This window comes from Crocodylus porosus, unplaced genomic scaffold (genome assembly GCF_001723895.1).
Source record: "Crocodylus porosus isolate Cpor-Errol unplaced genomic scaffold, CroPor_comp1, whole genome shotgun sequence".
Classification (NCBI taxonomy): Eukaryota; Metazoa; Chordata; order Crocodylia; family Crocodylidae; genus Crocodylus; species Crocodylus porosus.
This window is the reverse complement of record NW_017728926.1, coordinates 1063354-1089460: the sequence shown is the minus strand read 5'-3', so window position 1 is coordinate 1089460 and position 26107 is coordinate 1063354. Positions and strand designations below refer to the sequence as shown.

The following is a 26107-nucleotide window of genomic DNA, read 5'->3' as shown; positions in this document are numbered from 1 at the left end:
TGGTGGCAGGTGACAGAACAAGGAACAACAATCTCAAGCTGTAGCAAGGGAAGGGTAGGTTAGGTATTAGGAAGAATTTTCTCACTAGGAAGGTAGTAAAACACTGGAACAGGTTACCCAGAGAGATGGTGGAAGATCCATCCTTGGAGGTTTTCAAAACCAAGCTCGACCAAAGCTTTGGCTTGGGATGTTCTAGTTGGGGCTGGTCCTGCTTTGCACAGGGGGTTGGACTAGATCAGTGCTTCCCAACTGGTGTGCCGTGGCATGTCCAGGTATGCGAGACATTTTGGGCTGGAGCCATGCCCCCTGCCTGCAGCTGATGCGGACACAGATGGGGAGTGTGGCTCCAGCCAGACAGGGGGTGTGGCTCCAGCCCAAAATGCAGTCTGGCTGGCCATGTGCCGCCCCTCCTCGTCGGTGTCCGGCTGGCTGCACCCCCCACCCCGCTGCCCAGCTCTGCGTCTGGCATGCCGTGATGCTTTTTTATTTAGGTAAGTGTGCCATGGGTTAAAAAAGGTTGGGAAATGCTGGACTAGATGACCTCCTGAGGCTCTTTCCAACCCTAACTTTCTATGATTCCATGACTGATCATACCGTATTTGATAGGCTCTCTCCAAGATGCCCTCCCTGCCCCTCTCTGCTTCTCTCTCCTGACCTTCAACAATCAAGGCCCAGGTTATTGTTTTTTTTAATTATGGAGTCTGATGGCCATTTGTTTCTAATTGTTTTAAACTCTGCTTATAGCATTTCTGCAAGATTTTAGGAAGAATTTAGTACATGCTTCAAGGAGCTTAAGAAGGGACAGCTTGTGCCTCAGGCTAATACACAATGTGTCAGTGATGTATTTAGTCTTGGGGGAGTTCACCGAATTTACCAGACTGAGGAACAGGTTTAGGAAACAATGTCTGAGAGGGGGGAGCAAAGGTGGCAACTGAACAGTTAGATATTCACAGGGACTTTTCTAGGCCTTTTCTTTCTTTACCCACTTTTCTTTCCTGCTCACTGCATAATTGCAAGGGTTGGATTTGCAGGGTTGAATCTTTCTCTTCTGACCTTGATGGTGACATCCTGCCTTTTGTTTGTAATCTTGGGCAAGGAGCAACTGACAAATGGTTTGATAGGAGACATAAGCAAACAATAGACTTGCTTGGAAGATAGACTGAATAGGATTTAATTGAATTTTTTGTAAAGACATTGAGTTGACCCTGTAAGACATATGGAGTAAATTATTTGGGGAATTCATACACATTCAAATTCAGTTTATTATCATAGCACTTTTATTGTGCTTAAATTTTGTTTTTAATTATTTAATGACTTTCTTTGTGTGTCAGTGATAAATCTATTCCTCTTTTATATAAATGGTACTTGGTTCACAAGATTTTATACATGTTGAAATAGATGATAAATACTGAACATCCTTTAACAGTACTGCTCCTGCTGCCACAGCTCAAAGTGAACAGGGATGCATGCATCCAGAAGTGTCAGGTAATATCTAGCCTTTAAACCCCTCTCTTTTGATTCAGGCACAGAACTTTGTCTATCCTCCTAGACCCTATGAATCACATAGAAACACTTTGGTTTATAAGTGAACACAGCCCTTCAGCGTGTTTGTTTATAGCAAGAGTTGTGAACTCGGTGCTTCAGGGCAGTTTCTAAACATGGGTGGAAAAAAGAGAGTTGCCAAAATGTGCATCAAGGAGCCTGGTTTTCAAACATGCCAAATGCCCCCAGCTCTTACAGCTTCCTAAGAAGTGTGCAGTGCTGCAGCATTTCTGAAAACTGGGCATCTCCTATTCATGCCTGTCAGTGGGAATCCTAGAAGAGCAAAAAGGACATTCTTCCCCAAAGCAGTAGGCTGAACAGGGGCATTTCCCTGTCTCATACCCTCAGCTCGGCTCCTAATGTGATTTCCCTCCTTGTTCTCCAGGCTTGGAGGCTGCTCACAGAGGATTCTGACTTTTGTTCACAGAAACTGAATACATTACCCTTGTTTCTTCTTTAATCAGTTCCCTTCTGCTGGTGCTGCCTGCAGTGCCTTTAGACCAGCTGCTGTAGGTGCAGTCACTGAGCACCTGGGCAGTGCTACAGGAGTTTAATGTTGTTGCTTGCTGATGTTTCTGCTCTGGCTGAGGGATGAAAGCTTGGATAATTATAGAAAGTAGACTGTGGAAGGGTTTGGTACTGAGACAAGCTGGTTGCATTGCTCTCTGAACACTGTGTTTTGCCTTAGTGGCTTCCTAACTGCAGCCTGCTCCTTGTGGGTGAGATTACATGTTAAGAGTTAGCAGGTGCTAACTCTAAGCAATGTTAGCCAGTGTTAAGGTTAATGTGTGGCTAGCCCAAGGGGCTGCAGGGCTCTCCCAGTCCCAACTCCACTCTGGGGTCGTAGCATCGTGGGGAAGGGGTGCGCCAACCTAGGGCTGAGGTGTCTGTGATTGACAGTGAAGTTGGCTCATTTTCCTCAATAACAAGTTTTCCACTGACAGAGCCTCTAGGTATACAGCCACCCCTGGCAGGGTTGGAAGCTGGAGCATGGCATGGGAGCAAGAGGGGAAGCTTTGTAAGCATAAATTTTTGCCTGGAACCCAAAGCATGTCATGCGACAGGAGGGCTAATATCCACACAGAATACACCCAGGTCTTGGCTGCAAGATATTCCCATGGACAGTCAGTGCACAGAACTTGCATGAAGCATGATTTATACATCTCTGAAGAATGATCCAGCTGGGTCAACTTTCTGTACCATTCCCTCTGCCTTATGAGAAGATTAGTTAGGCATTTTCAATCCTTTGGCACAAGGGTGGCCCATGGGACAGATTGGGCCAGTCAATGGGCCCCTTCCCCTGTTGCCCCCTCACTCCCATGCTGGATCTGGTGCCCACAGTGATTGTTCCAGCCACTCTGGAGTCTGAACTGAGCAGCCAAGGTAGTCACCCTGTGCAGCTCAGATCCCAGACTGGCTGGAGAAGTCACCACACTACATGTAGCACCCAGATTGGTGCACGTGGCTCCTGTTCCAGGATCTGTGTAGCATGTGGCGTTCCTATTAGTTGGTCCAGAACTGTACTGCACGTGGTGCTTGCTCCATCCAGCCTGGGGTCGACACTGAATGCAGTGCTTGTGGGCACCACATACAGTGTTGATTCTAGACCAGCTGGAGCAGGCATCGTGCATGGACCATGTCCTGCAGCACCTCATGTGCACAGTTCTCAGAATGGTTGGAATGGGTACTGCATGCAGTGCCAATCTGGGTTAACCCAGGGCCTGCACTGAGGGCCAGACAACAGGGCCCTGTGTTTGACACCCCTGCTTTAAACCATCCACATCCTGGTTGGTCAAGGACATTCCAGGTGGGGCTGTGTGGGGGATTAGTGAGTCAAAATCATTCTTAAAATGGGATTGTTGCTTCTACATAACATAGCTATGGTGAGTTCAAAGTAACCTCTTTCTGACTGCAGTTTTTCATACTAAGACATCTCCAGCTGTCTGTCTTTCCATCTTTTCCCATCAGAGGTGGGCACAATATGTTTTGTGGGCTGGATCCAGCTGTCCAACTGATTGGATCCAGCTTGCAGGCAGGCTCCCACCAATTGACTGTATCTGCCTGCAGTGCTCTGCATGGCGCCGAGCTCCACCAGCTCCTGCCTGGAGCAGCCCACACCATGCTCCCAGATGCCCCAGTCCCAGCCAGGGTACCCGGCTTCCCAGAGGGCCTGCTCCCAGTGCAGCTGTAGCTGCCCAGGTACTGCTCAGCTCCCCCTGCCTCCAGTGGCTTCTCCTCCTCCTCCTTCTGCTGCACCATTCTGGGAAGCAGGCAGTGTGGGCACGTGTGCCAGACACCAAATGATCAGCCAGGTGGGGGGTGGGGGAGGCGGGGATGCTGCAGCTGGGAAGCTTCTGCCTTAGTGTGTAAGGCCTCTGCTCCCAGCTGCCTTCCACCCACTGGGCCACCTGCAGGTGGCCAGGCAGGAGCAGGTGAGGCTTGGCCCCCCTATGTGGAGCCTGTGGGGGAAGCTTTGAGCCAGATGGGGGGATGGGCAGATCACATCTGCACCTGCACGGTCCAGGCAAGCTCTGCAGCATGTGCCCCCACTGCCTGTCCCTGCCCCTGGCTGGCTCTTGGGACTTAGTGTGTGGGCAGCTCCCCACACATGTCTCCTCCCACATCCCTGCCCCGACCCCCCAATATACAGGACTAACACTGTATTTTGAGCTGTTTGGCAATTACCTCTATGCATACTACTCAAAAAACATAAATCAGGGCAAAATTTATTTTTTAAATAAAATTTAAATATAATAGGTGTTTGATTTTTAGTATATGATTTGTTTTTATCTATAATTTGTTGAAATGATACCTTCCGAAAGATTTTATATGTGCAGCCCTCAGCAGCTTACCACTCCTCACTTCCCCTCTGAGCATCTATTTGCTAATTATCCCTGCACTTTGTCAGTAGCTGTGGGGCAGCCTCAGAGTTGTGGCTTTTGTTCCTGGAGGTGATGCTCATGATTTGAGAAGCTGGTCTGTCTTTGGACACTTTGCAGGCTTATTCTTGCTGTACCAAATCTAAAAAATGTCTTGCTGGCTGTGAGAGGCAATGTGACAATAGCAAGTATTTCATAGGCATGCATCTGGGGAATGCCAAGAGACTCAATTTACATGGCAGGCAGTATCATTGTCTGCAAGAAGCATTTGCCAGCTGGGCAGGCTTTGGCGTGGAGTCTTTAGAGCACAATTCTTGAGCACAAGGAGCCAAGCATGGCATCTCTTGCCAAGGATCCTTTTCAGACATTCATTATATTTAGTTTGATTGGATCATTTTACTGTGTTGAGAAACCTGCTCTCTTTTAAACTTGCACTACTTACAACTTCGCTATTATACCCATGGATAAACACTTGATGCTGGGTGACAGCAGCATCCATTCAGTTAGGTTATCCATTAGTGCATAATTAAACACAACAAGTCCACCTATGAAAACACTACATGAGCACCTAACTAAAACCCATAAAACGAGTGAGGAAAGTTAGTGAAGGCACTATGTGGGGCTGTCCAAAGGGTGTCTGCAGGAGCTATTGAATAAAATTAAGGAAAAGGAAATTAAGGCTGAATAATAGAAAAGATCTCCTAATGGTCAAATATAATTGGAAGTGAGCAGCATCTTGTTACCTGGGACACTTGAAACTGTGCTGGAGAAAGCACTAGCAAATAGTAAGGGATTAATTTATATTGCACCTTGCACAGAGGTAACTATGCACAAATAGCAAAGTAAAGATATTCTGGAATAGCCGTATATGGCTAACTGGCCCAGTGCTGCCCGGGCTGGAGCAAGTATCTTTGCTGTTGGACTTCCAGCTGGGTCTTGCCCTTAATTGTGAAGTTTTAAGAATTCTTTATTATTGTTCAATTTAGTAGTTTTCAACCTTTTTTCATTTGTGGAACCCTAAAAAATTTTGAATGGAGGTGCAGACCCCTTTGAATTTTAAGTGTGGGTATTCACATACTTCTGATTGATTGTAGTCATTTTTCACGGACCCCTTAGACATAATCTGCAAACCACAGGTTGAAATTGGTTGGTCACTATCCTCATTCTGCTGATGACAACTGGTACTTAGCTCCATCAGGATCTAGTATGCTGTTGATTTTAACAGTTCTGATTTGCAGATAGTATTATGTACTTTCATGCACACTGTAATTCTCCAGGGCTTCCTTGGTGTCTGAATCATTGTACAAACCAACACTTTCCACATAAAATCCTATTGAAGTCTAAGCATTTGGCAGTGTAAAACTCCTTATGGTTCTATGAGGCCTACCTGAAGGTGGTTTCTTGTCATCACCATTATCAGTAATCCCTCAGTACAAAGGATGATACTTTTCCAGTAGATAGGAAAGTCTGGAAATAATTGAAGAGGACAATCCAAGATCTGCATGTTCAACTGTAGACGTGGCAAACGGTTCCAGGAGGAAGAAGTTGATCCTGGTGATATCAGGTCACAGCTCTTTTTCCCTTTGTCACTGTCACCTATCTGCCTCTGTAGTGAAGTGAGTTTGTTCAAAATGTTCAATGTCTTTTGTTGTATTTCATGGCACCACTGGGGATGATTCAGTACTCAAGTCTCCCAGGTATTGTTGTTAATATCATATTTCTTTAGATTGGTCTTCAGTGTCCTTGAATCTCTTCTTTTGCCCACATCTAGAGCAGTGGCCATTGGCAAGCTGGGAGTATAGGACCTATTTCAGAAGCTGGTTGTCACATCCTTATGCTGTGTAAACATCCTTATGCTGGTTGTGTTTGCTTGAGCCAGAATGCTTGCATTTCTTCTTCTGTCCTTCCAATTGATATGGAGCATTTTCTGGAAACATCACTGACGGAAAGATTTCAAAGCTTTTGGGTGTTTACAGTACGTTGTCCTGGTTTTACACCCATACGACAGGGTAGAAATTAGAGCAGCCTGCTGGATGAAAAGTTTGGTTTGGATCCTGATGTGATGGTCATCTAAGACACTATTTCAGAAATGTCTAAAGGCAGCACTAGCAGATTTTACTTGGTGTTGAATATTGTCATCTATGATTACTTTTTGGGAAAGGTGACTGTCTGGGTTAGGGACATGCTTAACACTCTTCAAGGATTGTCTTATAATTGTAATATGTCAGGGAGTAATCGGTTGGTTTGGGATAGGTTGGTAGAGTACCTTGGCTTTTGTGAAGTTGACAGTGAGTCCAAGCATTTCAGATGCTTCACAGAAGCAGTCGGAAGTGACCTGGAGTTCTTCGTTTGACTAGATACACATGACATAATCATCACTGTACTGAAGATCAGTAATGAAGGTGTTGTTTATTTTGGATTTGGAACAGAACCAGTTTAAAGAGACGTCCTTCCATGTGATACTGGATGATGATGCCAGAAAGAAGTCTATCAACAATGAAATGAGGAGGAATAGCTGCGATATAAATGGGGGAAACAGTGTTGGTGCAGTCACACATCCTTGCTTGACTCCAATTCAAATGGTAAAGGGGTACTTTTCCAAGCCATTGCTTAGGATGGTTTCTTTCACATCATTATGAGGAAGTCTGATGCAAATTTTGACAGGCATCCCGATCTCATCAGGAACTTCCATAGGGCCTCTCGGATGGGATCAAAGGCCTTAGTCAGGGCAATGAAGGCAATATAAAGATCTTTGTGTTGGTCAGGTACTTCTCCTGCAGCTCTCTAGCAACAAAGATAATGTCTGCTGTAGACATTAATGTTTTAATCTAGCATTGTTATGACATTTGTCTGTGATACAATGGACAATCCTGACTGCCAAAACCCTACAGAAACAGTGGAGTTTAGAGCTGTAAGAATATATTAAATAGACAAGATTGAACAGAGATGCTACTAATAGCAAAAATAAAATTGTAGACTATAACCAAACCAAAAACTAGCACCACCTATGGCAGGGCTGTGAAATTAGCTGCTATATATTCCACAGCTGGATGGCAGACAAGTATTCACTTTAACCTCTCTATATAGTTTTCTTCACAAACTGCCTGAAACAATAAGTCTGCTTTAAAGACCACATGCAAAAAAGTTTGGACAGACATTTCTTTACACCATGAGTTAGGGATGTAGTTTCTTTTCTAATAACCAAGTGATACGAGTAGCCCTGATTTAATAAATAATGTGAAGAGGCTCGGCTGGAACTAATGACCTGTATGAGCGTGGCCAGCTTGTTCCTATAGCATGAGTTAAAGCCCCCTCCAAATGGGACAGAGAACAGAAACAGTTTTACATCTGGAGTCTTTATGACCATTAATCACTTTAAGCAGTTAGTTTTTAGTTTTTTTCCTCTTTGGTGTGTGTTTCTTTTAAATGTGGCATAAAGAACATATTTTTTTCCTCAAAACATTGATGTCTCTTTATAGTAACCTTTTGAAGAGCAAAATCCCTTTGTATGTATTTGATATATATTGTATCAAAAGCTACTCAGTAAGATTTCTTTGATTGACTACATTTCCAGGAGCAGGCTTGGATCTCCCAGTGCCGTGGTAAGATGCTTTCACACTCATAACTTTTATCGACTGGCTGCGGCTGTTACAAAAGGAAGCAAAAAAGATATGGACAAGTGAACAAATTATATAAAGTTAAAAAAGGGGGTAGGTGGGAGTGGAGACTTACCATGTTAGCTGCTTCATGATAACTGATTCATGTGTCCCCACTTACTGCAGGATAGGAGTAAATTTATTGCATATATCTAAGCCCTGTTTCATTTTGGGGGCAAGCTGCCTGGGTTTAGTTTTTATCTCCTTCAGGATAGGAATGTACACATGGAACATTTGCCATATAGCTGCTGACAAGTAAGTACTCCCTTCACTCCTATTAATTCTGTATAATATGTTGTCTGTCCATATTCAAAGAAATAAAGCAGCTTTGGGTATCTGTCTGGGATCTGGGGAGGTATAGAAGTAGGTCCAACTTCCTTTCCAGGTGCTGGGAATAGCAGCATTTTGGGGACAGAGTGGCATTGTTTCCCCACACACATTGTCTGTGTTGGATGGTCTGTCTTGACCCAAAGGGTTATGATGCCACTTCCTTTAGGAAACAAGTGCATTGCTGTGCACAGTAACTGCCCAGGGGTGCAGCTGTAAGAGGAATTAGGGTAATACTTTTCCTTGCAGGTGAACTGTGTATCTTCAAGTTGCCTCTCTCTTTCTTGGTGCTGGGTGTGCACAGCCAGCCTAATGGGTGCGTGTATCCTCTGCTCCAGCCTTGAGTGCACCTTCATTGAGTCAAGGGTCCTGGATGTTCCCTTTGTATTAACTTCTGCATTGCCAGATACTGCCTAGAAGTCCCCGGCCTGTCCTATTTGTGTTCGTGCCCAGGCTGGGTGTTACTTTCTCTGATGCGGATTCCTCCGTGTTAACTGTGTTTCTAGTTGCTGGAATCAGTCACCTGGTGCACATTATCACTGCTGGTAGCTTAGAGGTGGAGCCTTTATCTTGGAAGGGTTCCTTTGATATTTGTGTTTGTGAAATTAGTTTCTTTTGTAGATAATGGGATTCCATTAGGGAGTGTTAAAGAGTTACTGAGCTGTCAGCTCTGAGAGGAGATACAATTTTGATCAGCAACTTCTGTTAGCTTGTATCTTGGATGTGTTAATTTTGATATTGTTGTTCTCTGTTCTTATTGGTTTCATTGGATTTGGGGTTGTTGTGATGTGAAGTTGAGAAGAAGTTTTTTAAATGTGCATGTTTTTATCAGTGGCTCAGCTTCTGGGTTGCCCTGATCTCCTTTCACTGGAGACTGTTTGGAGTCTCTTTAATACCAGCAAATGATTCCAGTGCCTATTTGCAGACTGTGTGTGCGGCAAGGCCTCTGTCTCTAAATGATGCATGAGTTCCTTTTACCTGTCACTCATTTCTTTTAAACTTTTTCCCTCTTTTACTGTGAACTGACAGCCCTGGAAACTGAAGGCCTGTATAGCTCAGGCAGAGGCAACAACAGCTTTCTGTCCTTGCCATATCTGCTCGTGTGCCTCCATGCTGAGCTGGAAGCGTGACTCTGAGAGTGGCTGGGACCTCAGTCCTTGGCCTCTCTGCTGAGTGTGAGCTGGGGGAACCTGTGATGGCAGCTGTGTTATGTAGAAACCCGTGTTGCCAGGAACTGGACCATGACCCATCAACTCCTGTTATGTAGACCATGACATGGCAATCTGAAGGTCCCTTACCCAGCAGCTTGTCTCCAATCAGCTGGTTTATGATACTGTGCAGAGCCAGGTGGCCTGTGAGTCAGATGACTTTCCCATCCATTGGGAAGTGATTTTTTTTTTTTGTGTTGCATCTCTCTTAAATAAATTTGTTTTCACTATTGTGTTCCCTACATGGGCCCTGGCATGCAAATATAGCTTTTACAGAGCCATGTCAGAGATTTTTCTCTTCTCCTCAATTGAGGTGACTTTCTCTGTGTGTTTCTTTGGTCCCAGTAATGCAGTTTGTCAGGAAACTATTCTTTTTTTGGTTGGCTTTGTGCTCTGAACATTGACTCCAAGTATGAGTATCAAACTGTAAGTATGAATCCCTGCTTATTTCTCTTCTACATAATGTAAAGCTGTTTGACTAGAACAACTCCTGGGATGATTAATAGAGAGGATTGCCCAAAATGAAATGTTACTTTGATATTTCTATTGTGTGTTTGAATTATTTTCATAGCTGTAGGCACATTAGCTGCATCAACAACCTGGCAGTGTGGTCACTTTAATGGTAAGTGTGTGTGTGTGTGTGTGTGTGTGCATGTGCGTGTGTGTGGACCCCTTTTCTCTGGATCATCCATATGCAATAATGTTGCTGATCCCTTTGCAGCACTGAGTTATGAATGATTTGAATTGCCAAAATTCCCTGGGTGAAGGGAAACTTTGACTTTGTGAAGGTTTTATGTATTTGAGTGTAGTTAAGATAGGTACACCTAGATTAGGTGGGAAAGTAATGACATTGACACTGGACTGCAATGGAGGGCATTTTATATGTGACAGTAAATCCACAATGGACACATTTCTGGATAGTGAGTGCAAACACATCTTATGTCATACAGGTACTCTTGCTGTTGTATGCACTGCTTGCCTGGGGTTGGCAGACATGCAGCACCCCTGTGCTTTGTGATGGGAACACTAGCACTGCTTTGCTGTTTTGGAGGAGTGCAACATTTTCTTTTTGTGCAGTAAATTAACTGAGCTCCATTGCTTCATTGGGTCCTGTGTGTTTGTTAATCCACACCTAAGTATAAGTACATAGATAAATGTTCATAAACCCCTCTGTTACTGGGATGAGTCTAGTTCTGGTATGTGAAAAGGTTGCTTCATTTAAACTGGTAAAAATCTAGGCTATAGAGTACCCAGTAGATTGGGCTGCACTGGGGCAGCAGTGACAGTGTGACTTGCCTAGTAATAGCCTTGAGAGTATCCCATTAACAGGTATAACTTTAGCCTGTCTTGTTTTCATTCTCCCAATAGTCTATTTCCATACTGTCAAGCACTTTAACAACTTGTAGTACTTGATGTCTCTATGATTAAAAAAAACAGACTTCAGGTTTAGAATAGTTTATGCTGCTGCTGTTGTTTCCTCTAGCCCTCTCCCTCGTCAAAGTCCAGGTAATCTTCCTGGAGTGGCTGTTGGTACCAGTGTTGTGGAAAGGGTCTTTCATTGAATACCTTAGACTACTTTTTATGTCGTTGACAAAAACTTGTTTTGTTCCCTCATTTATGCCTCTGTGGGCATATCTACATGTGCAAATAATGTGATTGAATTTACTTCAGCACAGTTTGCACTGGAGTAAACTAATCCAGGCACAACATATACATGTATGCCCAGTGACGAGAGCAAATTGAGCCTGGGTGGACAAGTTTAGGTCAAGGATGCTTCTGGCCTGCTTTGGCTCGCTGCTGTAGAGCCAAAGGGAGCTCCGGGCTATGGCCACAGCTGCCTGCAGCTAGCCATAGCTGGCCCCAGCTACCTGGCCAGCAGCCCAGTGCTTTAAATGGCTGCCCCATGCTGTGTTCCCTGGCTACATGGCTCTCTGGCCCCAAGCAATCTGCAGCCCTCCAGAACACTGTCCTAAGAGCCTGTGCCCAGCACGCCATGGATGTCTCACCTTCCCCCAGGCAGTAGTGGCCAGGCCATCATGTCCACAAAGTGCACGCTGACCACCACCTCCTCCATTCCCCACAGTAGGGGTGCCACCCACAAACACCAGCCCTCCAGTGCAACCCCAAGAGCATGTACACTGTGGACAGTTTGCAACAAATCCCAAGTTTATTCCCCTCCACATCACAACAACAGAGCCCTCCTTCCTTCCCTCCTTCCCCAACAACAGACCCCCACCAACTCCAACACGCACCACCAGTAGGCGCCCTCATCCCGTGAAATGATGTACACTGCGTTTCCAACTGTTGCGGGGGGGAAAGTTGGAAACACACAGTGTTCCCCTCCCCCGGCCCTCTTCCCTGTGCAGGGCTTACTGGGCAGGTGTGGCAGCTGCTTCTGGCAGTCAGGCGATGTCCGTGGCCATGAAGATGAGGTCTGACTGGCTAATGCATTCCAGGGTGGCCTGGGCAATAAGTTAGAGCTGGCATGTGCACAGGACAGCCCTGCTCTGTCCTTGTCAGAGGTGGGCCGCTGCCGGAGTAGCTGGGGCAAGTGGTGGTCTGGGCTGCCCATGCTGCTGGGTGAGGCTAATGGTGAGGAATACACTGAGACTCGGCACAGGATCCCTGAGGTGCCCTGCCCTGGAGAGTCCTCCTGGCCCACAGCCCCTGGCTCAGGCTCTGGCAGCCCACCTGTCCTGCAAAAAGTGTCCCAGGCTTTACCAGGTCTGTGGGGTCCAGGATGCTGTCCAGCTCCCTCAGGAAGGGCATGGATCTGTGGATGGCCCCAGGCTGCCTGTTATCTGGCTCCTTGCAGACTAGGCTGACCTAGCATAATTTGCACCCATGTCACCGTCTGCATGTGTGTTTAGTTGCACTAATTTATGCCACTTTAGGATAATACTTGTCTGACAAGGGCTATACTTCGGTGGAGTATATTAGTCTGCTCTGGCCTAATTGTGGTGCATGTGTAGACAGTGGTCCTTCAGTATGGGGGAAATTAATCTACTCCACAGTAAAGCATGTGTAGACACATCCTGTCTCTATAATTCTGCAGACTTCACCCTGTGCATATAGTAAAATAAGACAAATTTATATCTACAATGGAGAGGCAATAACACCTCTCCATTGTAGATATAAATTTGTCTTGTTTTTATGAGCTAGATTTTCCTTGTTATTCAAAGTATTTCCTCTGGATGAGGAAAATCAGCCTCTAATATGTCATTAAGCAGAAAGCTCCTGGGAGTTCCCATCCTAGTTGATGTGACTCCTTCCTTTACCTCATGTAAGATTTGAATCATATGTTTTGCGTTGTCTCAAGATCTATCCCTCTGGGCCTGAGCTGAACTTTTGCCTTTCATATTTTCACAGTAGGGGCATAAACTGAGAGGGTTTGAATAATCCAGCTGAAAAGATGTGCCTGTTTGGCTACTGTTCTATGGCATACTTATCTAATGGCAGGATGCATGCTGTCAAAGGTGTCTCCATTTCTATATGGGACTTTTGAAAAATTATTGCAAAGATATGGACACCAGCCCGTTAGGAAATTGTACAGTGGGTTCCAGACTGATCACACCATTTCAGCAGGGAAGCAAGCCTCCCATTGTAAAATCATTTTCCATCTCCCACTTGCAGTGTGATGAAGATCAAACCAATCCCTCAGGAAGAAAGCTGTTCTCAATATGCTTGAGTGAAAATTTGAAATTAGTTTATTTTAAAATACAAATCCTTCTGGCAACCACAGTTGTACTCTGTTTTAGTTCTTCTGCAATGTATCAGGTCTGTCATGTCAGGGTTGATGGTAGTCTTATGTAGAGTTTAGATTATGTATTGTATAGAATGGTTTGATAGGGATGATCCTGCCTCAGGAAGAGGGTTGGACTAGGTGACCTCTGGAGGTCCCTTCCAGCCCTACTTGTCTATGACTCTATGATTCCAGAATGCTCTTATTCTTGAAGTGTTTTGGAGGAATGGTGCCTTTCTCTGGGTTCGTAATCATATTTTTTCCATGTTTATTGGGTACTAGCCTAGTGTGAAGCGGCTAGTATTTGCTTTGGATTCAGATATGGATTTGGCCAATTTGAGGAAAAGTGATTCGATTTGGTGATTCGAATCACTGACCCAAATCGATTCAGCTGAATCTGATTCGGAAATTTGGCTGCTGCCGAATCGGCCAAAATCTTCAAATCATGCAGGCCCCGCCCACCCCAGCTCCTGGCTCTTTGGAAAAAAAAAGCCAGCATTCACCAGCTGCTGCTGGGTGGGGGGTGATCCCCACTGCCCCATGCCGTGTGTGTGTGTGTGTGGGGACTCTGCCATGAGTCCCCCGCCTTCTCTCCTAGCGCCCCCATGGCTGCCCTTCCTGCCTCAGCTCCTGGCCCATAGGACTTGGACTCAAGCATTTGCATTCTTCAGCTTTGTCTCTGAGCCAGATTTACTGACAGCAGGGACGTAGCTTGTCACCAGGACTTGTGTATCTAACTGCTGTATAGCAGTAGTACATGATAGTGAATTATCTTAGGTAAGAACAGGTAAAATCCTACACTTACCAGTGAGCATGGTGATTTTTGCAGGGTTTAGGAATTTGAGTCAGCTTGATCCATCTTTGTAGGAAGGGATTTGTTTCCTTAAGGCTAGGGAAAGAAGTTACACATAAACCAATTTAAGTGATCAGAAACTGATTTAAACCTGTAACAGAACATAAGTTCAGTGTACATAAACCAGTTTCAAAATGGCCAAAACTGTTTAAGATAAACCTGGTTGAATGTAGTATCAGACTTAACTGATTTGGGTGAAACTGGTTTATGCAACTTCTATCTCAGACCCCTTCCTGGTTTAAGTTAAACCAGAGTCCTTTAGCATCCCAGCATGCTCTCTGGGCTGCGCTCTCTGCTGCAGAGAGCAGGGCTGGCCCTACCCCTCTGCTGTCTAGCCTGAGCAGGGGCCAGGATGTGGCAAGACACTAGCTGGCATGGCCCTGTTAAGGCAAAAAGAGCAGGAATGGGGTTAATTCTTCCCTCTTTCCCCTCCATCCCCACTGCAGCTGGGGTCTGCCTGTCTGCTGGGAAGGGGTAGAGGCGGAGGGGGCAGGCTGGGGATGGTAGACCCTGGCTGCAGGGCAGAATGGATGGACAGAAGGAAGAATTAACTCCCTCCCTGTCCCCTTACCTTAATGGGGCCATGCCAGGATGGCGTCTGCTAATGTCTCGCTGCTGGAGCAGTGAGGGGAGGGGGAGGGGCAGCAGCTTTTGTCAGAGGACCCTGGAGGGGGTGTTGGCCCATAAAAACCTAGGATTCTGGACTAGCCTAGGAATTGACACGACACCTTGTTCCATGAGTGGCAGAAAGGCTTTATTTACTACAAGTATTCAAACTCAAGTCAAGTGAGCCCAAACCAAAGTCCAGTAATTAGCTATAAGGTGATGATTTCACACCAGACAGGTGACAAGAGAAACGGTCTGTTTCTTCCAACTTCTTGAGATAGCTGGGGCACAGTAGCAGTTGGTGCTAGAGAGATTTCTCACTCTTGTAGCATGCACCATTAGCTGTTTTCACTTTGTTCTTATAGCCTTAGTCCAGCATCTTCAAAGTATTCTTTTAGTTGTATAAATCAAGAAAGAGACCCAAGCAGTAATTGACAGGAAAATCCTGTTAATCAAACTGCTTCTCATTGGTTATCAGAAGGCTCCAATTTGAATGAATTACCTTCCTCAGTGACAAGACGTTACTCGTTTCTACCAAGTTTGGAACATATCAAGAAACTGATTAACAACCAGGAAAAAAACAAGGTTTTGGGGAGTGTTTTTGGAAAATTAAAGGAACCACTAGACAAAACAGAAGCAAATCAGGAGGAGACATCTGTCATATATGGAGAATGACTTTTCCTGTACATAACATGAGATAATTGCAAAAGAAATAGTTACCATACTAATTAATCAAGGATAGGCATTTCACACGGTTACATACCAGACAACTAGGAGCCTGTTTGAAGTCATCATGAGTATAGTAAGATAAGCTGGAAGGGATACCTCATCATTTATTTTCAGATGGCCTAGCCATGAACTTGCATCCTCTTGCACTATGCAGTTAGCATCAGTATTTTGTATTTTAACTATTGTGAGCAGGCCCCAGCTTAGCTTCAGAGTTGTCATGGGTTTATTCCCCCTCCCTTCCCTGTCCCACCAGCAGGGACTGCAGCCATTCTGGCATGGCCCCATTAAGGCTAAGGGGGCAGGGAGGAGCATAGGGGCACTCTTTCCTGTGCTCATCTCTCTTCCCATTAAGTGGGGAGTGGGGGCTCTGTTCAGTACTGGAGGGGAGCTCTTTCCCCTCCTCCTCCTCTTCCCCAAGCCACTGTGGGGCAGGGAGTGGAGGCTGTGTTTGGTGTTGCCCAGCCCAGGTGCGTGGAGTGGCTGTCATTTAGTTGCTGCCCCAGGCACTGCTCCTGACCTCGTGCGCTCAGGTGGTGGCTGGCCGGGCAGTGGGCTACCCAGGCTAATTTGGAGGTGTCAGCGGGCCCACAGCCTGGCAGCTGCCTGCCGTGGGGGCTCACTGCAGACTCATGAGCCCCCTCAGTGTCTCTGAGCTGGCCTGACTGGCCCGCTGCCCAGCCAGCTCCAGCCCTTGCGTCCCAGGTTAGGCTGCGCTCGCTGACAGGGTTCAGCCTCCCTGTCAGTAAGCTGAAGCTGCTGAGGAGTACCCCACCCCCATAGCCTAGCCTGGCCCAGCCTGGCTATGTGACCGCCTTGGCTGGGGCTCAGCGTGATTGGACTGGGTAGGGGAGGGGCCACTCCCGGCGGCTGCAGCTCATTGACAGCCACTCCCAACACCCAGGTTGGACCAGGCAGCAGCGCACAGACAGGACACAGGACTACCAGGGTAAGGGTGATCATATGCCTATAATTGGTGAAGATCTTGTGCGGGAACAGGTTGAGAGGCTGGACAACCACAAGTCAGCTGGCCCAGATGGAATGCATTCAAGATTGCTAAAAGAGTTGGCTGACATCATAGCACAGCCAATAGCAAGGATATTTGAGAGCTCGTGGTACTTGGGAGAGGTTCTTGAAAATTGGAAGAGGGCCAATGTGGTGCCTATCTTCAAGAAAGGAAGGGAGGCAGATCCAGGGAACTACAGGCCAATCAGTTTGACCTCAATTCCTGGAAAGATCATGGACAAAATCATCAAAGAAACCATCAACAAGAGGCTAACGGAAGGCAACATTCTGAGAGAGAGCCAACATGGCTTCAGTGCAGGTAGGTCTTGCCTGATCAACCTCATGTCCTTCTGTGACCAGGTGACACATCACCTGGACAGAGGAGAAGAGGTTGATGTCATATATTTAGATTTCAGAAAAGCTTTTGACTTGTTCTCCCATGATGTCCTCATGGTAAAATCGGGGAACTGCGGCCTCGACAACTTTATGGTCCAACGGCTGCGGAAGTCACTCCGTGGTCAGATCCAGAGACTGATAGTTGATGGAAGTGAGTCAACATGGTGCATGGTGATCATTAGTGTCCCCCAGGGCTCAGTACTTGGACCAGTACTCTTTAATGTATTGATAAATGATCTGGATTCAGGTGTCAGAAATGGACTGGCTAAGTTCGCAGATGACACCAAATTATGGGGAAGTGCGGTCACTCTAGAGGATAGGCTGGGAATTCAGGCTGACTTGGACAGGCTCGCAAGGTGGGTAGATCAATATCTGATGACATTCAACACGGAGAAATGCAAGGTGCTCCACCTTGGGAAAAAACCCCCACATCATACTTACAGGCTTAGCAGTGCTACACTCACTAGCACCATTTCCAAAAGAGACTTAGGGGTCATGATTGACCACAAGATGAATGTGAGCCACTAATGTGATGCTGCAGCTGGCAAAGCAAATAAAACTCTGGCTTGCATCTACCAGTGCCTCTCAAGCAAGACCCAAGTAGTCATCCTCCCCCTTTACTCAGCCTTGGCGAGGCCGCAGCTGGAGTACTGCATCCAGTTCTGGGCTCCACACTCTAGAAAGGATGTGGAGAAGCTTGAGAATACAGAGAAGAGCCACGCGCATGATCGGAGGTCAAGAGAACAAGCCTTATGAGGAGAGGCTAAGGCATAGGACTGTTCAGCTTGGAGACGCGAAGGCTCAGGGGTGACTTGCAGGCAGCCTATAAGTATATAAGGGGCAGAGGCAATGCATGCCTCCTGAGGCTGGGGGAGCATGGTGACCGGCCACAGGCAGCAGCAGTGGTGTTAGTGGCGGCTGCGCTGACATAGACGGTGAGGGTGGGCCAAATGGAGACCACCTGGAGGCAGCTGCAGCAGTGTCGGTGGGAGGGGCCCCCTGTGGCCGATTGCCAAGCCTGGATGTGCCAGCAGCACTTCTTGGGGGGAGGAGGGGGAAGGGGGAGCCACCAGCACTCTGCCTGCCCCCCTGTCCATCACTAAGCCGAGAGTGCAGGGGGCTGGACCCAATGATTTCATGAAGTCCCTTCCAGCCCTAATGTCTATGAAATCTATGAGCCCCCCTCCCCACCTCACAGTGGTGGGGAAGAGGGCATAGAGGGAAGAGTCCCTCTCTGGGGATGGGAAGTGGTAAGCCAGGACAGTTCCTGGCAGTTGGGGAGCTGCTGGGGTGGACAGAGCTCTCTCCTCCTCTTCCTCCTCCCCTGCCACAGGGGTCTGGCCACACTCCCTCTTCCCTCACCCTCTGAACCCTGCAGGGCAAGTTGGAAGTTTAAACCTCTCCTCAGTCTTACTTAGGTCTGCCAGGGCCTGGCCACCCGCCCCTCTGTCTCAGCTCAGCTTCCCTGTGAAAGGGAAGGGAGGACTGCTCTACTGCCCCCAGGCTTCTGGCCTGAGCTACTGCAATCATGTGCCTGTATTTCCGGAATGAAAAGGGAATGTCTATGCACTTGCAAACCAGTTCAGTCTTTGCAGGTTAGACTAACCTGTGAAAATTGAATCAGTTCAGGGTTGGGCTTTTTGAAAGTCTGTCCTTAGCCTAAATGGCTGCTTATATAAATCAGTGAATGAACATGGGCTACCAATGCATTAACATGAGCCAGCAATGTGATGTCATTGCTGGCAGAGCTAATCAAACACTGGCGTACATCTACCGAGGCATCTTGAGCAAGGCTAAGGATGTCATCCTACCCCTCTGCTTGGCATTGGTGAGACTGCAGCTGGAGTTCTGCATCTGGTTCTGGACGCTGCGCTTCAGGAAGGACGTAGAGAAGCTCGAGAGAGTCCGAAGGAGGGCTGCATGCATGAGACCAGGCCTAGAGACCAGGTCATATGAGGAGAGGCTGAAATATTTGCAACTGTTCAGCCTGGAGAAGAGAAGACTCAGAAGGGACTTGGTGGCAGCCTATAAGTATATCAAGAGCATATATCAGGGCCTGAGGCAGCATCTGTTGACCAAGGCCCCCCCAGCAGAGGGCAGGAAATAATGGGCACAAGCTGACTGAGGATCATTTAAAGCTAGACATAAGGAAAAACTTTACAAGTCGAGTGCTGAGGGTTTGGAACAGTCTCCCCCCAGAGATGGTACAGTCTCCCACCCTGGCGAACTTTAAAAAGTGTTTTGCTGGGCTCATCTGACCCCAGCAGTCTTTCCTGCCCAAGTGCAGGGGGGCTGGATCCGATGAGCTGTAATGTCTCTTCCAGTCCCTAACAACAATGAAACTATGAAACAGTTTCTATAGGACTCTATTGTATTAGACTGAGAACTCCCATTTGTGATGCTCATCCTTCCTCATCCAGTGTGGGTAGTTCCTTTACATTTGTAGGGCTGGTTTTCCATTTTAGGATATGGTGCATACTATAGCATGATGTGTCCATAGTACAACATAATAGGCACACAAGTGAATCTCCTAGTCCATAGCAAATTCAGTGCAAAAGTGCACTGTTTAAAAATCCCCTAAATTGATTTGATAGCTCTGTCTTGAAATAATCCTAAATGCTGGATGTTTTTTCTATAGAAATTCAGTGGATTGTTCAGAGCGCTAGCCACTTGTAAACTGAAAGCATCTGACAGTATTTCATCACTCTTGAAACTGGACTTCACACTGGGCTTTCAGGGCAAGTTATTTTGGGACCAGTTGTCTTTACTTCTTTCAGTTGCATATTGTCAAATGTTCAGAAATGTTATTTGTTTTGTCTTGTGAGAATGCAGCATTTAGTGTATACTCCAAGACTAGTCAGTTAAGTGTTGTGCCAGGAATCAGTTTCTGTGGGTTTGCCTTGTATTGTTTGGGCGCTGAACTTTAAAATGACAACCTATTAGAAATAAATGAAAGGTGTGTATTGAGAGCCTTTGTGCAGCCTTTTCCCTGATTCACAAACAAGTGGTATTGTTCAGATAATCTACTGCAATAGTAATTGTTTTAAAAGTACAGGGCAATAATTGTTTGTAAAATGAGGTATGCAATGGATTCTGGGAGAATTTATTTGCAGTGTAAACATGTTGGTTAGAAGTCATTAATATGACATTCACACAACTCTAATAAAGTACATAACACAGAGATCTGGCACCATTGAAATACCCAGAGGACATTAAGTATGAGTCTTAAAACCAAGAGTATTGGAAACAAGATATTTTTACGTCTCGTTTGGGAGTAATATAATTGCATTTTGTGGCTCTAGCAGATGCTTGGGCCAGCTGGTTGGAGAGCATTGGTTTTTTTTCCCCTTCTCTGCCCTCCCCCTCCCCCTCTTAGCTTTGGTACCATACAGATAAAAGAACTTTCATCAAACAAACAAAACTTTTTTTTATTATCTCCTGGTCAAAAGACCCATGTTTGTGTGTACATAATATTCTAGATTGCATTGCCTGTAGACACTTTCATTGCAAAAGCTCTGGAGAATAAACTACAAATGTGTTTTGAGTCTAATTTGAGGCAATAAAGCATTCAAGCCAGCTTCACTGACCTTTCCATCTAGCTGTCACCACTGAAATCTCTGAGAAGAAAAACTAGAGCCAGCTGAGGTTTGTTTGTTTATTTTTGGGGAAAGATTATTGAGTGACATAGAGGGAGGGACAGCACTGAACTCATCTGAATGTGTCCTGGTGAGTGGGTCATCAGAGGGATGCCTTGCATCAGGCTCTGAAGCACTGCAGGCTCTAGGGACTCTTTCCTCACAACCTGCCTGTGAGGCAGAGCAATGTCTATGCAAGAGCAGCCTGGAGTGGTAATGCTCTGGCACAATGCTGGACAGGTGTGATTGTGTGCAGGAGGCAGAGGGGCTGTTTGTGCTGCTGCTGTGCTATTGTGTGGCAAAGAGTTGGGAACCTTAGACTCTTGAGAAATCTTGTGCCTTATGGACTTGGGGATTTCTCTCTCACGTTGCTTTGTCTGGTGCTGCATGCTTTCCAAGTGAAGTGCTAGTGCGTGGGTTGGGGTCTTGCTGGTTGGATAGGCGAGCATTCTGCCCTGGTTATGCAGGGTTAAGGGAAGGAGATTGATTGCTGGTCCTAAAACTGCCAAAGGGTCATGTTTTTCATGCTGGATTCCGGGGGAGAACTTAAAAGGCAATCAGGACTCGTACTAGGGAGTATATTTTTTATTAGACCAACAAGATTTTTGCAAAAAAAATTCTTTAATTGCAAGCATTCAGGTACAAACACCCTTCATCAGGCATTGGAGAAAAGATTGTAAAAGTTCTCCTGGGTAGAAATGAAAGTTCATATTTCATAGGATTTTGCAGAGGAGGGGAGAGCTTAATTTTTATTTGGTATTTTGGATAGTCTGTTTCAGTGTTGCAGCTATACTGTACTCTCCTCTTCCGTGGCAGCACATGAGACTGAGCTTTGTTCCTCGAGTACTGAGACTTTTAGGAAAAGTTCTTAATGGCATTCTCAGCATTTTGGTCATTTTACTGATGTCGTAGTTGAACTTTTCCTTCTCACTTTTCTGTAAAGTAGTTGAAATTGGTTCACACATTTCCGTGTGTGAATCTGAGTTATTCTCTTACTGAAATAGACACTGACCTAGGAAAGGTCAGTTTGGGGAACAATGAGACTTAGAGGTGACATTTGAGAGAAACTGGTGCTTGCTTCCAGGCCATGCCCAGCTGTAACATTTGTACTGTGTGTATCTATGCAAGCTGCTTCTTGCTGGTACCTTTAGTCTTCTGTACAGACCCCTTGCTTCTAGATGATGCTCTTGTCCAAATGAACGGCTACAGTTAGTGAAAAGCAGCCTGTTTTTTAATGCTACCAAACCATTTCCAAGCTGCGGGGACCACCCAGCAAAGGTTGTCCTTTAGTAGATTCAGAAGTCATGGCACCTGCAGATGTTTACACTCTTGTCCCAGGTGCAACATAAATAAGACATGATGCCCAGTGGGTATCTGAGCCTAGGCTGGGGGAGGGAATCAAGTCCTGAAGACAGCAGTTAGTTGGGGCCCAGCATGACCACATGAACTCTGAGTTCTCCCTACAGTGGTTAAGGCAAAACAGCTGAGGAAGGCAGATATGTAGTGGGAAAGTCACTGGGAGGAGAGCATGAATTTTAGCTGTGTGGTGCACAGCCTAGGACAATGTAGGTTAGCATGTGTTACCCTGTACAGTGAGATGGCTCTTGGGTGGCCAAGATACATGGACACTTTGCCAAACAGTGGTTCAACCTTCTGTCCATCCAGGCCGATTACAGGAGCTCAGCCCTAAAGGTCAGGCCAGTCCCTGTCCACCATGCACCTACCCTTATGAGCAATTGGTGGTCTTCCTGGAGTGCTGCTCTGAAGGGCTATTTTCCTCTGCTGCAGCAATGCAGGGACCAGACCGGAAGACATAAGACCTCAGAGAAGGGAGGCTGAAGGGCAAGACCAGAGCATGGCAGGTTTAGGCGTGGGAGAAGGGTCAGGCTTCTCAAAGCTACAGAGCCTGGAGCAAATGTGACTGTCATTAAGATGCTGGTACCTACCCACAAGGGCATGTTCTTCTGGGCCTTTTCTAATAGAACCACTGTGACACCCAGTGGCCAGTTGTACTTACTGCATGTAACATGGGCTGACCTCTGATGGGGATGCCTGCTCTCTGCAGAGCAGCGTTCCTGGCTTGCTTGGCCTTCTCATGACAGTGCCGTCAGATGGGGTGTTTATGAACCTGCAGATTTGGTCCTGCTGTCATGGACCCTTCTCCTCGCATTACCAATATAATTGAAAGAAACAGAAATAAAGATGATCCCTACGAACCTGGTGTACACATCCAGAATTTGGGTTGACAGGTATAGCTGAGATTATTAGATGCATTTTTTCTGCAGCCTGACCTAAATTGACTGCTTTGTGCCTTTGCCGGAATGCAGCTTTGTACTAAATTAAGCAGTTTCTTGTGTACCATGGCCTATCAATCATGAAGCAGAGAACCATTGATGTAATTTATAACAAAAAGCTAAAGTAATTTTTTTTGTCTGATTGGGATTTGAATCCAAGATGTGTAGATTAAATGGTGGAAACATAAAGTGTCTGCTTTCATATTATTTTGCTTTCTTCATTTTAGCTCACTTTATACTTTATTTCATAGAGCCTTATAGGTTTTCCAGGCACCGTGAAGTCTAGTCTCAGATGGGTTTATGCTACTTGGGAAGGAGGCAAGCAGTAACCATCAAACAGGGAGAACTTTGAGGTCAATATGTCCTGCAGTGTCCATACGTAGCACAAATACTTCCTGGAATCTGCCATTTTTCCCTTTGGACACATGGACACCCCCCAGTTGGACTTTTTTCCCAGGCCAAAACCAACACCTACTTGAAGCAAGAAGAATCTGCTGTAGAATGGATACTCAGTCTTGGGGGGTTCCCATGTAAGACTTTAGATGTTGACAGCGTGTTTGAGCTGCAGATCTCAAATTACGTCCCAGGTCTTAGTGCTGGGGCTGTAACAAAGACTCCAAATACTGTGAGAGCAGACAGTGTGCTGGTCCTGTTTCTATTTTGCAAATTATTCAGGCAGTTCTAGTGAAAATTGTAATTACCGTACACACTTGCAGTGCAAAGTGCTGCATAGAGATGATGAACATGAGACTCAGGGGAAGACATACCAGAACCTGTCTGCACTGGAACATGTTGTGGCCTATGCCGGATTTGTATTTTTAGTATCTCTTTTGACACAGCTTTTGGGTATCTTACATTGAAAATATGGGGCATGTTGCTCTAAGTAGAATCACTGGAGTCTAGATTATTTCATACTCAGCCATAATGCTACACCTGCCCAGCTGCAGAGAGCTGTAGCCAGTAAGTGGGAGATGGAATTCTGCCTCTTCTCCTCCTGCTCAAGAGAAATCATTGATTAGACTGTCTTGTATAAATACAACAGATTGTTTTTGGACTCTTCTGGATGGACTTGCTCCAGAGGCCAAATCAGTCTGTTGCTGGTTTAATCACACTGACATATCATGGGTGATATGGTTCGCCCTCTTGAGAAAAACTGGCCATGACATGGTTTACTGTGGCCCTGCCTGTGCAAAAGGGAAATGAACAGCACCGTAGCAGTGTAATGCTGGCTGAGAGAGGCTGTGTGACTGCCTCTTTAGACAACAATGTAGGGACCAGGGCCATGTGCAGGTTCTGAGCATGTAGTCTCCCCAGGGGGACTTGTACTCCAGTTCAGTATTGCTACCACCTGGTTAGCTGTATGTTGTGTCACTTCCTGGTGATTGCCCTGATGCTGTTTCTTATGCCACTGCTTCCCAAACTTTTCCTCAGCATGACCACATTTCCTCAACATAGCTCCTCACTCCCAACTCACAGCCCCCCATCCCCTCATGTGCCCCAGGGCCAGGGCCCACAGACCTTTGTCTACCCCGCGCTCAGGGCCCAAGTGCCGGCTGCCACCCACAGGAGGCTGAGCCTGGAGTGGAGTGCAGAGCCTGGCTTTCCCCTGCACCCCATCCTTTCCCCTGCGGCAACACTGCCAGAGCAAAGCCTGTGAGGGGTGGTATGTGGACAGCCCACTGCAGGCTTGGGGCTCCCCACCCTGCTTCTCTCCCCCTGGGGGCTCCACAGCCTAGTGCGCAGGACCTGGCATAGGAGGGAGGGAGCGCCGCATCATGCCACCATGGCTGCCAAACTGAGGTGCCCCCTGCTCACCTGGCAACAGCGTGGGCACAACTCTGTGCGGTGGCCACTGCTATGCCTCACCTTGGTGGCCATGATGGTGCTGCACTCCCTCCCACAATGGGTCTCACCCACTGGGCCACAAAGGCAGTTCCTGTGTGGAGGTGGTCCAGCGCAGCTGCAGTCCTGCACCCCGCTGTGGGCACAGAAGTCTCGGGGCATGTTTATTGTGACCCCGTCCACTGATGTTGTGACCCCATCTGGGGTTGCAACAGTTTGGGAACCTCTGTCTTATGCGCTGTTTTGGGCTATGGCAATGACTCCCGTCTCTGGTGTAGTGCCAGCAACCTTCTCTTCCCCTTTGAGACAGTTTGCTTGAATCTTTTGTGCCCAGCTAGTGGTCAGAGTAGCCAGACTTGTGACCAGCACGTGACACAAGATGAAATTTTTTGCACAGAGCGTGCCATCACAGGCTGGCACAGAGGCCAAAGCTCATAGATTCAGAGTCATAGATGTCAGGTGCTGGTAGTGACCTCACAAGATCACCTGGTCTAGACCCCCTGTGCTTGGGCAGGAAAGACTGCTGCGGTCAGATGATCTCAGCAAGGTGAGCGTCAGATGCTTTTTGAAGATTTCGAGTAGGTGCTTGTACCACCTCTAGGGGAAATCTGTTCCAGACCCTGGACACTCAGACCATAAAGAAATTTTTCCTTATGTCCAATCTAAAGGGATCCTCTAGCAATTTGTGACCATTATTCTTTGTCTTCCCCTGGGGTGCCTTGGTGAAAAAGTTGCTCCCCCAGGCCCTGATGTGAACCCCTTATATACTTATAGGCTGCCACCAAGTCCCTTCTATGTTTTCTCTTCTCCGGACTGAATAGTCCCATGTCTCTCAACCTCTCCTCATATGGCCTGCTCTCCAGACCTCAAATCATATGTGTAGCCCTTCTTTGGACTCTCTCAAGCTTCTGCACATCCTTCCTGAAGTGCGGTGCCCAGAACTAGATGCAGTACTCTAGCTGTGGCCTTACCAAAGCTGAGTAAAGTGGGAGTATGACATCCTTAGTCCTGCTTGAGATGCATCGATAGATACATGCCAGTGTCTTATTTGCTTTGCTGGCTATGACATTGCATTGGTGGCTTATGTCCATTCTATGGGGTATCATGACCCCCAGGTCTCTTTCGGTTGTGGTGCTAGCAAGCGTAGCACCACCAAGCCTGTAAATGTGTTGCGGATTATTTCTCCCCAGGTGAAGACTTTATATTTCTCGGGGTTAAACATCATCAGATTAAGTGAGATTTTAAAATGCATGAGATCATCCAGAATTGTAGAAAAATCTCTTTCCAGAACTGAATTAGCAAGGCTGTGCAGGCGTATCTTGTATGGGCAGGCTATCCCATAACTGTTAACTAGGGGTGACTTTACCTTCCCCCGAAGCAGCTGATGCAGGCCTCT

General features: G+C 46.5%; 1 protein-coding gene across 1 annotated transcript in view; it reads left to right on the top strand.

Moving 5' to 3' along the window:
* Positions 1–26107, top strand: part of CAMTA1 (calmodulin binding transcription activator 1) — a 1228941-nt gene that overhangs the window by 276811 nt on the left and 926023 nt on the right. The window lies entirely within an intron of this gene.